Genomic DNA, 12,500 nt, shown 5'->3' with positions numbered 1-12,500 from the left:
GAATCATCCTCAGGTCTAAATGAGTTGTCCAAATTCAATTTACCCCCAGAGCAAGCAGGCAGCCCCCTATTAGCTCAGTAGTAAATACACAAACAAACAAAACAAATAATTGTGCTCTTTGCGCTGCAGGAGCCAGGAGGCCCACGTTAGAACAGGACAGTCTCATAGGGTGCAACTTCAATAGAAAAGAGAGACCATTACATAGCATACATTATAGAAGAGATCATTACATAGCCTGCATTAAGAGGTTCAACAGGAGTCCCAGGGTTAGCGCGGCGTTGTTTACCATGCCAGCGCCTGTGGGGGTCCTCTATGTAAATACACCCACCACCCCCAAAATGCTAAATCTGACAGGAGAGAGATCAGCTGTGCCTCAGCTATGCCTCATATGCTAACTAAGGTCAAACTCTGGCATTTAAAACCATATTATGGAGTCACCAGCGCTCCGAGGCTCAAGAATAAAGCAAGCCAGTGAAGTGAGCAGAGAAGGTAATTACTTAAGGGGTAGCGTGTGATACTTTGCTGAGATAGTGCTTTCCTGGCCGCTTCGGCTCTTATTTATTATCCCCGTGCCCTTCCTTCTTCTTAGAAAGACTTGCTTGTTTCGCGCATTTGAGTCGGCGTGTTGCTCGAGTGGGTGTACAAGAAACTTGACTTTTGTGGTCGCGCCCACAGAATGGCAAAAAGGAAAAACTCAACGGGTATTATTATGAAACTCAAAAAGTGACACGTTTTTCTTTTTCAATCTAAACACACACATCCGTCTGTCCCCGTTACTACTACACACAGTATAGTGTACATCGTCAACTCGTTCTGCCCAATATAATTCTATACCGTATACAGTATGTATGAGTGGGAGTACAAGAAACTTGACTTTTGTGGTCGTCGCCCACAGAATTGTAAACTCTACGGTTATTATTATGAAAGCCAAACGTCTTGTTTTTGCCAATGAAATACACATAAATTATTCTGTTTGTTACTACGGGGTGTGTGTGTATAATATATATATATATATATATATATATATATATATATATATATATATACACACACACACACACACTATACACATACAGTCACCTTGTTCTGCTCTATATAAAATATAATAATAAACCATCACTCCAGCGTGCGTACATCTCTTGTCTTGATGCTCAGGCCCCAGGCCGACCGTACATGTATCCTCAGTCTTGCTATACGGACCGGAGTGTCTATTTCTGTGCTGTCACCTGTAATATTGGCGACATAGGAATTGCAATTTGATCTGTGGTTGTGCTGCAGCTCAGCAGGGAAAGCACATCATCTGAATACCATGAAATATTAATGAACGATACACACTGCATTGTGTGTGTACACATGCATGTGTGTGCGCATGTTATGCACAGCTATGTTTTTGCTCTCATCCTGTCCCTCTTTGACCATTTTTTCACAAATAACTTCAAGCTGCTCGTATTCCACCACATGTTACATGATAACAACGTCTACTGTAAAGGAGCGTCCTCCTCCATATATGACTACATGGTGTGTGTGTGTGTGTGTGTGTGTGTGTGTGTGTGTGTGTTCAGTTCACCTGCTGGCATTACTTACACAGTGTTATTCCATACTCTGAAAAGGTCAACGGTAGCCCTGCTGCCGTCAGTGTATTCTTGGACCACATTGTTTTGTCTGTCAGGAAATATTGATGTTTCTATGAGTGCACTTCAGCAAAATCAACGGTGGAAAAACAATCTCTCGACTGTGGTGCCTTGTTTGGACAAGGAGGGGGAAAAAAGGTATACACAGACGGAATTTTAGCTACTGAGCAACAAAATGGTAAAACATTATTAAAAAATACGATATTGTCCGAGTCAAGACCAAGTGTGGGAGGGGGTCGAGGGGAGCAGTACTTATTTTAGACAGTATTTGGTTTAGACCAGTCATTAGTCCTACAACTACAACCTATCTCAAACCCTCACCCTAACCCTAACCTCCCACGGGGCAGCACACCTAAACCTAACCTTAACCCATGTCTAACCAATGACTAGTCTAAACTAAGTATGCACCCCGGGGAGGAATCCAAGTCTGAAACCAAGACAGATGGGAGGCGAGACCGAGTCGAAACCAGATATATATATATTTTTTCTATTATTTGACAGGTACATAGAACACTGCGAGATGAGACAGGCACGTCAGCTGCACTCTGTTACTTAGCGAGATAGCTGTCTATTAGCACCAGACAGCTCTCTTATAATGATAATGTCACTCCTTATAATATGGGTATAATAAAATGATTTCATTTAAGTCATTGTAGTGATTCGTGACTCGAGTGAACTCTGTGGGGGAAGAGTCCAGAGTCCCTCGGTGCGAGACAGAGTCAAATTGTGGGCGAGACCAAGACTTGACCGAATAAATGAAAATGTACACTACAGACTCGAGTACTATACAACACTAGCTTTTCTTTTCATTCTGGGTGGTAGGATGACACACAGAGGCTTCAGTTCAAACTCCAGACCACTTGGCACTACTGACTAATAGCTTACAGGTCTTTGTTTAGCCTATAACGACGTCCAAATGTCCAAAATAGGGACTCCAGGTTGGACGTGGTTAAACAGGCATGAGTCAAATACATGTCAATACAACCAGCAACGTTGCAAATTGATCATTGACGTTTTAGCTACAGAATAGTTTTATCCTCCAGACCCTTCCCCCACACAACACATACACACGCACACACACACACACACACGCACCCTTCTGCCTACTCCCCGAGCCAGACATCCTACAGATGTATAGCTCAACAGGGCGCAGAACGCAGCCCAACGGCATGGGTCCGACCGCAACCTGTTCATCTGCGGCCTCTCAGACACATCAATGGGGTCACGGGTTAAACGTCCTAGGGGGTCAAACCCCCCCCCCCCCCCCTTCCTGCCAGAGCTGGGTTGAGAGGAGGAGGAGGAGGAGGAGGGAGGAAGGGCCCCAGGGGGCCAGTCCATTCTTCAATCTGGCGACGCCAGCTGGTAATCGCTCTCAACAAGCTGGAGACAAGCCCAGTGGCACCAAACAGGAGAGAGGAGAAGAAGAGAGGAGAGAGAGAGAGAGAGAGAGAGAGAGAGAGAGAGAGAGAGAGAGAGAGAGAGAGAGAGAGAGAGAGAGAGAGGTGGGCAGAGATGGGCAGTATTTCAAATACATACAAATTTAAATATTAATTTATTTTATTCATAACACATTGCAAATGTATTTGAAAATACAGAAAATATGCATTTTCTGTATTTTCAAATACAGGAAATGTCAAATACATGCATTTCAAATACTGCCCATCTGGAGGACTGGGAAATAGAGACATTGGAGAGAGAAACTCAGGGGGGGAGAGAGAGAGAGAGAGAGAGAGAGAGAGAGAGAGAGAGAGAGAGAACCTCTCACATCGACTAGAAAGGGTGTTGATTATCCTTCACCATGAAACCTTCACAATAACGCCATAACCATTAAAGAGATGGGGAACATGGTGTGTGTGTGTGTGTGTGTGAGAGTGATTTGTATTATCACTGTGTGCTGTACACGGCATACACATGTGTGATTACCTACACCTGCGTGCCAATCATACCAATTAATCACGGACATGTTCTCAAAGATTGATGGTGAGTATAATGACTCCATCATTGGAATCATAACACTCTGTACCAGGCGGGTGGTGCAGGGTGTTGAATGTTGATCATGCTCCCCATGGATTTACGCATGCGTGCGTGTGTGCGCTCGTGTGTGTGCGCGCACGTGCAACCTTGCGTGTGTATAGGGAGGGGGGATGGGGCAGTGCATTATCCATCTGCCCCCTCTGCCATTGGTTGTTTGGGAACAATTAGCAGACAGAGAGAAAGTGAGAGAAACCGAGGGGACAGATGAGGTGTCCGTTCTCCAGTCCCAAGACAGACAGACAGACAGAACACAGTCGAGAAAATAAAAGAGACCAAAAAAGCCAAACACGAAAGGAAAGATAGATGGAAAAGCAGACAAAAAGACATAGAGCGCTCAGTCACTGAGGGACCGGTGTGTCTGTCTGCGGCCAGGGGCAGATGGCCCAGCTATGATGAGCTCCAGACACAGAGAGAGAGAGAGAGAGAGAGAGAGACTTTCAGTTCATGGCCAGAGAAAGATCAATCTGTCCAGTTCACAGCCACCCCTGCATCTTATCAGGTCTCCACCTGCGTCTTATCCACCCCGAGGCCTAAACCTATTGCTCATCTGCTTGTTCTGTAGGTCCTGACCTTTACGGCTCAGAGGGAGGCCAGTGCTTAAACAGAATAAGCCTTTTTTTAGTTATTTCCTTATGTAAAAGTGGGCGGTGTTGTGGCTGTTTTCTCGCCTCGGAGCGACAGGTCTGTTGGAGGGAACGGACTTGGACTCTGGCCTGAAAGTCTGCGGCAAAGCAACGGTCGCAATAGCCTCCCTACAGTGCGCGCACGCACGCACACGCGCACACACACACACACACACACACACACACACACACACACACACACACGTTTCATCCACAAATAATAAATCATTGTCAAGGTTAATACACTGTTTGTCACTGAATGATCGAGAAACACGTTTTTTGTAATGCACTATATACGTAGCGTATTATATTTTTTCTTTTATATCTACAAATGAACACAGATGAGTTTTTCTTTTTATTGGCTAAATCTGATTAGTCTGACCAGTAACCAGTCCTTATTATAATGTTGTACAATGGTGACAGGTGACACGGTGTTAGTTGCCTGCCACCACGGCACAGCATTCCGCACCGTCCTATCCGTCAAGTTTAAAAATCTTTCCCAACGCTGTAGCGGGTTATCTAGGGTTTCTATAGGCATCAAACTGAGAAAGCGCTCCCAGTGTTTTCATAAGCACACTAATTGCCGCCTGCCTGGCATCATCAGAATGCTCCGTCTCAGAGCAGACAAATAAACACAATTATCTACCTGGGGTAAAGAAAGAAAAAGGAAAAAGGCAGTCTCTCTCTCTCTCACTGATAACACTGACTTTGAAGCAGCAATCGTTTTGTCCAATGCTCGAGAGCAATAGGACTAATTGCAAAGCGCTCCTGAAAAGCTAAAAACGCTCATGAGTCTCGGTTTTTGGCAGCGGGGGGCGGTAAGAGAAACGACTGGCACGGTACACTATACCGCAGATCTCAACACGCCTCTATGAAATAATAAGGATGATGGATTTGTGCTCTTCGCTGATTGATAGGCTTGTCTGCTATCATTTTTTTATATACACTTCACTTCTGTGGATGCTACAGGGACGGGTGTGTGTTGGACAAGAGCCACATCCTTAAGTAAATGCCTTCTGTTTGCAAACGAAATGTGAATGACAAACAGACTGGTGCATCCATTTTCAACTAAAACACAAAACTAAAGTAATGGCTGCACAGTGCACAACAAGGGTTTGGTGAGATGCCGACCTTCGGAAATAATCTTAAAAAGGAGGAACGACGTACAGAAAGAAAGTACGTCGCTTGTAGCACAGCAAGTGCACTTAATGACAGGGAGGCTAAAGCACTGTAATGCACTACATAAAAGATAACTTTAGAGGCAGCTATGTTTCAAGTGCCTTCGGGTGAAAATTACTTTGAATAGCTTGACAGTCAGTTGAGCCAGCAGTATTAATTCCCCTCTCTCTCTCTCTCTCTCTCAATTGCAAGTGAGAAACACACACACACACACACACACACACACACACACACGCACACACACACTACAAACATCCAATCAACTCATTCCTCTTTCAGATGTACAAAGGAAACGGGGCGTGTACTTTATATAACAAGTTTTCATCCAATAAAACTTTTCAGGGATTTAATGTTTTCATCACCAAAGCTTCCCCCTAAGGCTACAATCTGGAGGCCTCAATCCCCCACATTCATTATGGCTGCTTACAAGCTTGTCACTCACATCACAAACGCCATCGATTTGCAATTTTCCTCTGGAGAAAGTGCAAAATAAATGGGGCCCTCTGTCTTGACGCTGTGACACGCAGTCAGTGTGTGGTCACGGTGAGCTCACTCCTGTCTACCACAGCACTTCTCCTTGATTTTTCTCTCCAGCCGCTGACAGCGATCAGGGGTGATAAATTATCCAATTAAAGTGAGATTAAGGCATCCTTAAGGTGGCTTGTGACACCGGGGCTCTTGGTATGCCGAGGGGTTTGTCCAATTTACTCTTTGAAGGACGCAGACAATCAACATGTGGCCCTCTTGGCCACGTTTTAGCTAAATGTTTTTATTTATTCATTCGAGCAGGTGTTGATTGAATACACAAGGACAGGTCAGTGGTGGTATAATTGCGTTGCCAAGCAACAACAGCTTTGGTCCACAAGTGTATTTATGTCTTCTAATGTGTCATCTACTACCGATATTCACAAACACTGCAAGAGGAAATCAAACCTTTACACATTTAGAAATGTGTCAAGTGTGAAAAGGTCTATTGAAACAGAGGAAGGGGGACACCCTTAAAATACCTTCCAATGTCAGCAAAGGATTTCCCTCTCTCTCTCTCTCTCTCTCTCTCTCTCTCTCTCTCTGTGTCATTGCCTTACAGCCGTTCTCAAACACATTATTTTTCTTGTCATTTGCCACAGACAAATTGTCTCCCTTTTTCCCCTACCATAGCCTAACCCCGCAAATTAAATGCATCACTAAGCCTCCTTTTTGGATGCCACATATCTGTAACTGCTGCAAAAGCCTGCAAGGGTAAGGGAAGGCTGTATCCTTAAATGTTCGACTGAAAATTAAGAAGCATTGCAATTCCAATTGGACTCACTTTTTACTTTTTACAGTAGCACGGCGGCTACACAAATCCCTGCTGACGCCTAGGGGGATCCAACTGGAGCGGTTGCCCCCCAAAACAACTTTCCAAGACAACACGAATTAGACACACGCGCACACACACACACACACACACACACACACACACAGACACTCTATTCTGCTATAAATAATACAGCCCCAAGGAGTGTTTATCTACTGGAATATTTCAGAGCCGTTCCTTTTTTGATATCCATAGCCTAAATATTGTATCAAACGGTCATTAAATGCTCGTAATGTAATCACACCAACCAGTGGTTAAATAAGTGGGGGAATAAATCAAAAGACAATGGGAACAGATCATAGATAGACTGCAGACAGAGTGAAATAATAAAGCAGAACATAAAAACCAGACCTCACTAGACTTGTAGCCTACCAGTGGTTCTCAACATGTGGTCCAGGAGGGGACTCTCAGGGGGTCCAAATGGTCCCTTAAACATGGTATATGTAACGCTGAGTGTCCAAATGGAACCAAATGGACCCTTACGGGTACATTTTTTACAACAAGTTTGAGTAATGAGAGCCTTTACTACAACATAGGCTCATTTAAAAACGGGATTCAAATACAGGAATACAGCTTTAATAGGAATGAAGGGCTGGCTTTGGTTGTTTGGGGTTCATGCCGTTGGCACTGAACAAAGACCAGTTGGAGTGTCTAACGGTTCGGTGGTGGTGCCAACCTTCAAACCAACAAGCTATAAACATAAAAGAACATAGTTCTTAACTCGTTTAAGGCTCAATTTTACAACAAGAATGTGACTAACCTTAGCCTGTGTATTTAATGTACGTCGCTCTGGAATTAAGAGCGTCTGCTAAATGCCTAAATTGTAATCGTAAATTTTTCATCTAAAGATTGGAGAGAAAGAAAAGCCTCACTTCTTCAAGCTACAGGTTTTTATTTTTGATATATAGGCCTACTCCTGTATGTTATGTTTGTTCGTCTTTACGTTGTCTTCATGTGATATACTATTCCCTCACAAGCTTAACTTTTATTTTATTTTAGCTAAACGCGTTTAAAATCAATCAGAATGAAGTTAAACCATATTTTTGTCCACATAGGCCTACTCCACAAACATACACAACACAATGAGCAAGGTAAAACATACTGCAGAGTAAACTTACTGTTAAGTTGTTTCCAGTGAATAGTATTTAAATCCACCTCGGTCCCCCAGCGGTAGTCTAACGGTGGATTGTGTCCATTTCCCTCCAGTAGTATAAAGTTACTCTATATTCTTCAGCAGCAGTATCCGAGTATATCCAGAAACATTACTTTGTAATCCAATGCAATAATAATGTCCCGGCGGCGATGCATTGAAAAGCCTTTAAGGAAAACGAGGCGTTACTTTAAAACAAAAACGAGCATTATTTTATATTCCCTCTCCAGCCCGTTCCCGTTTCGTTGTAGTATTCCGTTGTTGGATTTTTTTTTCTCCCCCTTCTCCACCGTTATAATCGCTCCTCGCGCGAGCGTACGTGACAGACAGACGCCACGCGCACGCCGACCTGCTGCTGCTGCTTGTAATTAATCAGAGTGAAAAAATATATATAATGTGTTGTGTTTATGTTCTCGTCCCGTTATCTCCGCGTCCCACAACCAACCAGACAGACAGGACAAAAAAATCCCACCGCCTCTGTATGGAGGAGGACCGGGGGGACTGAGAGAGAGTGAGAGACTGCAAAGGACACACATCTCTCACACACACACACACACACACACACACACACACTGCTTTGGGGGGGGGGACTGGGCAGACGCACACACACAGACACACACACGCAGTGCACCCCCCCTCTCTCCTTCTAGTTGCTCAAAAAAGAAAAGAGGGAGAAAGAACGCACGCCCCCTCGGTGCTCACGTGACCGTGTGTGGTGGTAGAACGGTGGATGGTTGGTAAGAGAGAGTTCGGGGGTCGGACAGTTATTTGAAACCGGTGAGTCTGCTGAGACTCAGAGCTGAGAGCTGTATAAAGCAGCGGCTGCCGGCTGCTCCTACAGCTCTTTTCTCATAGATGGATAGTAGTATATAGGCTACTGTAGCTGTATTTGAGGACCACTGGTCTCTAGAATCTGTTGCATTATGTGAGGCAGCAGCAGACAGCAGCCCCAAGTTCATAATGCAAGTATTTATGGATCACATGGTGGGCCAGGGCCTACCGTCGAGTCTACAGTTTATAGTAGCTAGCTAGTCCATAAGCAAATGCAGATTATAATGTGCTCACGGCCAGGGAGGGAGAAACAGGGAGGGAGGGAGAGAGAGAGATGAAAATTGAGAGACACAGGTGACAGCTGGTGTAGTAGGCACGACACGACAGCAGAAAAAGTGAAATAATTGCGCCAGGCCATGATGATCCCACGGTTCCCACCATTAGCTACAAGTTGACTTTAAAAGGCAAATAAACTGATAAATGAATAGCTATAGGCCTAGTGGCACTTACGTTTATTTGTAGACAAAAGTCCATGCTGAATCATGCACCTTCTCCGATGTAAAAGTCCTCTTTCACAAGTGACAAGTCTGTCATTTCCAATGTGAAGAGCCAAGGAGAAAGACAGCAACAGCTGCAGCTCGTTGTGTTGATTTAAGTTGTGAGGGAGGGAATTGTCAATTAAGAACGTTCCGGTGTTTTACTGGACGGACAGCAACACAATAACTCAGCTCCTTTTTTCAATTTTCCCCGTAAGATAAGTTTGAATATCTTAAGAAACAGAAAACATCCATGTCCGTGGCGTCCAGCCATTGTGCGGAAATGAAAAGGCGCGCGCGGAGCCAGAGCCTATGAGCGTCACCTGGCTGCGACCATTCTATTCAGCAAAGGACACCCGGATGTAAGCTGTGCAAACCTACATACAGCCAGGCCTACTGTAGGTTAATCCTTGTCATGTCTTTGTATATTCAATTTTTTTATTTATAATAGTGTTGTGCCTGAGCTGTTTTTGTTTTTGTTTTGTTTTCTTTTATTTGTTATTACCGGTATGTTCTTGTTGTATAATGTCTGTTTGTCTTTAAAAAAAAAAAACAATAAATATACTTTATAAAAAATAAAAAAAATAAAAGTCTAGGCTACTGTATAGGCTAAGTTGGCTAATGGCTAACTACAATCATGTAGGCTACTCCAAGTATTATAGTTAGTATACTTATGTGTTAGGTATTTTTTATTTTACTTGAGTATATTTCAAAATGTCAATACATTTCAATTCTACTCCACTAGGCTCAAAAGCAAATATCATATATCAATATTAGCTTATTAATATTAATATTAATAATGCATATTAATAATATGCATTATTAATATTTACATTAACCATTTCAGCCCTATATAGGCTACTATACAGGCATGATGCTGTGTAGCCTGTGAGAAATTATGGAAAAAAAACTAAAGAATACAATACCTGTTACCTGTAAGTGGTAATCTCTCAACACCACTGTCTTAAATATGGAATTGCGACCGTAAATCACAGTTTACATGACCATGTGCATTTCTGTCGTGTCATGCCTCGTGTCACACCTCCATATACGGTATGGTCACGCCACCATATATGGCCGTCTCCGTATGGAGCTCACGACCCTGACCACATCAAACCCTGGAGAAGAAAAATCACCTAGATCTGCATATGGAACCGGCCAGCTACTCTACATCTGACTGGCTCAAACCCTTAGATCTCCATAAATGGAGCTGACCTGTTCTGACATTTGCATGTATACACATTAATAATAACGGTAATACATCTCAACTTTATCCAATCGAGTTCACAGATTGGTAGATCTTCTAGGCTAATTTCATAGAATGTTTGGCCCAGAGCTGTTGCCCCTGTAACCTGACTACGGAAAAGCGGTTGAAGATGGATGGATGGATGGTGTGGCCCAGAATAGGGACTCTAGCCTAGCATTCAACTGGTTAATGGTGGCTTTGTAGTGAGAAGGTCTCATTAAAGGCCTGTGACCACCTGGATTTTAACGTGGGTCATCTGTTGTGAAACAAAGCATCTACACACTCTAACAAAGGGACTGGCCATGGGCCAGCTGTTTTCAAAGCTTTTTCACGTCACGGACTGACTGACAAACTAACTTGAGGAACATGGCCTAAATCAGTATACATTCATGCATTAGGACAGTGGTTCTCAACCTTTTAAGGATGCAAACCCCCAAAATAATAACTTCAACTGCCCCCCGCCCTGACTTGTTGAAGAATTGTTAGTTTTCAAATATTTGCAAAAATAGTAGATGTACAAGCTAGAAGCTGTGAGTTTGTATATCTGGTGGTTATAGGATGATTGTGATGCTATGCTAACTACTTTTGCTTCCGACTCTTGCTAACTAATTTTGCCCCCCCTCTTTGAGAACCAATGGCCTGCCCTACTGTAACAACTTTTGCCATGTTTTAAAAAACAAATGAGAAAATCTGATAGATGCTGTTGGCCCCCACCTTGCGATATTATGTGAAAATAAATGACTTGAAATTGAAGTGATATCCAGTGGCAGGCTTTGGAAGTGTCCTTTTGGACAGTTGCGTCTCAGAGTAATGAAGTTGGAAGAAAACAATATCAGCCATGCCTGATAAAGGTCAGAGTGACCGAAACGTTGTACTCTAAATAAATTGTTTAAATAAATTGTTTAAATTATTCAGGCTGTGTCAAATGGAATGGAAACGGAACAAAATGAAAAACCTGAAAAGAAAAAAAGAGATTTAAAAAAAAGTAATTTATTAGAATGTGAGTTCTTTGGAGAATAACAGGAATGAACAGAAATTATTGCTGCAAGGTAAAGTAGAACTAGGACAGTAGACCACCTCTTTCTCATTAGATTGTGCCTTGTATTGAGCGCAGGCTGTGTGTCGCTCTTGAACACGTGCGCGCCTGCAGACACCCAAATTGTAGTATATTCACAGCCAGCACGTCGCGCCCGCTGTCCGCGGCAAGTGTAATCAGGCTTTACATATTGGCTGAGACTGGATTCATTAGGTTTTGTTAGGTTGATTATTTTTAGCCCCTTCATTAATTTACTGATTCCAAATAGAATAATGAGACCAGACATCCCCGCCCGGTTTGTCCTGGTTTCAAGCTGGGTGTCCAGACTAGTCTGACAAATACAGTATCTGTAAAACACAAACTCGGCTTTCACCGTATTTTCACCACAATAATAAAAGTGTTCAGGTAGCTCACTCACCACTTTGGACCACAAGGTCATTGGTTCGATCCCAGGCACCCACCAACAGGGTATGAGTACTTGGGCTTGGGTGCAGCAGTTGCGTGGTAAGTACTGGGAGCTGATAGTATAGGTGTTGCGGGAATTACCACGTAGTCGGACTAAAAGTATGTAGTCGGACCTACGTGTGCCCCCCATTGAAAGGTGCACTCAGTCACTAAAGTATGCTAGGCAATAGGCATACCTAATAATTGTTCATAAAAGTCCCGCCTATGGTGCGTATACTGTACGAGTGTACGTACTGTGCGCGTGTTCGAGCACGTACATTATGTACGGTTAATTTATTTAAGTGTCCTGCTTTGGGGGTAATTTGAAAATTATGATGACCCCTAACTTATAGATCTCCAAGGTCCTGAGAAGAACAGAATGGAATGATTTTGACGTTTGAAGAACTTTAACTGTATTTCAATCAAACCAAATCTTCCTAAGTCCATTTTGTATGAGAGGCAGCGAGGCAGGCTGCATGTTTAAAATGGAAGG

General features: G+C 43.3%; 1 protein-coding gene across 4 annotated transcripts in view; it reads right to left on the bottom strand.

Moving 5' to 3' along the window:
• Positions 1 to 9,274, bottom strand: part of ptprsa (protein tyrosine phosphatase receptor type Sa) — a 254,365-nt gene extending 245,091 nt beyond the window's left edge. For 2 of the 4 annotated variants that reach the window (XM_080770972.1, XM_080770975.1), the window contains exon 1: positions 7,943 to 8,452. The gene's annotated coding sequence lies outside the window, so the exon portion shown is untranslated. Of the gene's footprint in view, positions 1 to 7,938; positions 8,453 to 9,255 lie in introns of those variants that run through there. The other 2 variants (XM_080770974.1, XM_080770973.1) reach the window with 2 other exon arrangements.
• Between the last annotated feature and the right edge of the window lie 3,226 nt (positions 9,275 to 12,500).

The sequence above is a fragment of the Protomyctophum bolini genome (genome assembly GCF_963924005.1).
Source record: "Protomyctophum bolini genome assembly, chromosome: 8".
Classification (NCBI taxonomy): domain Eukaryota; kingdom Metazoa; phylum Chordata; class Actinopteri; order Myctophiformes; family Myctophidae; genus Protomyctophum; species Protomyctophum bolini.
This window is presented reverse-complemented; position numbering and strand designations above follow the sequence as displayed.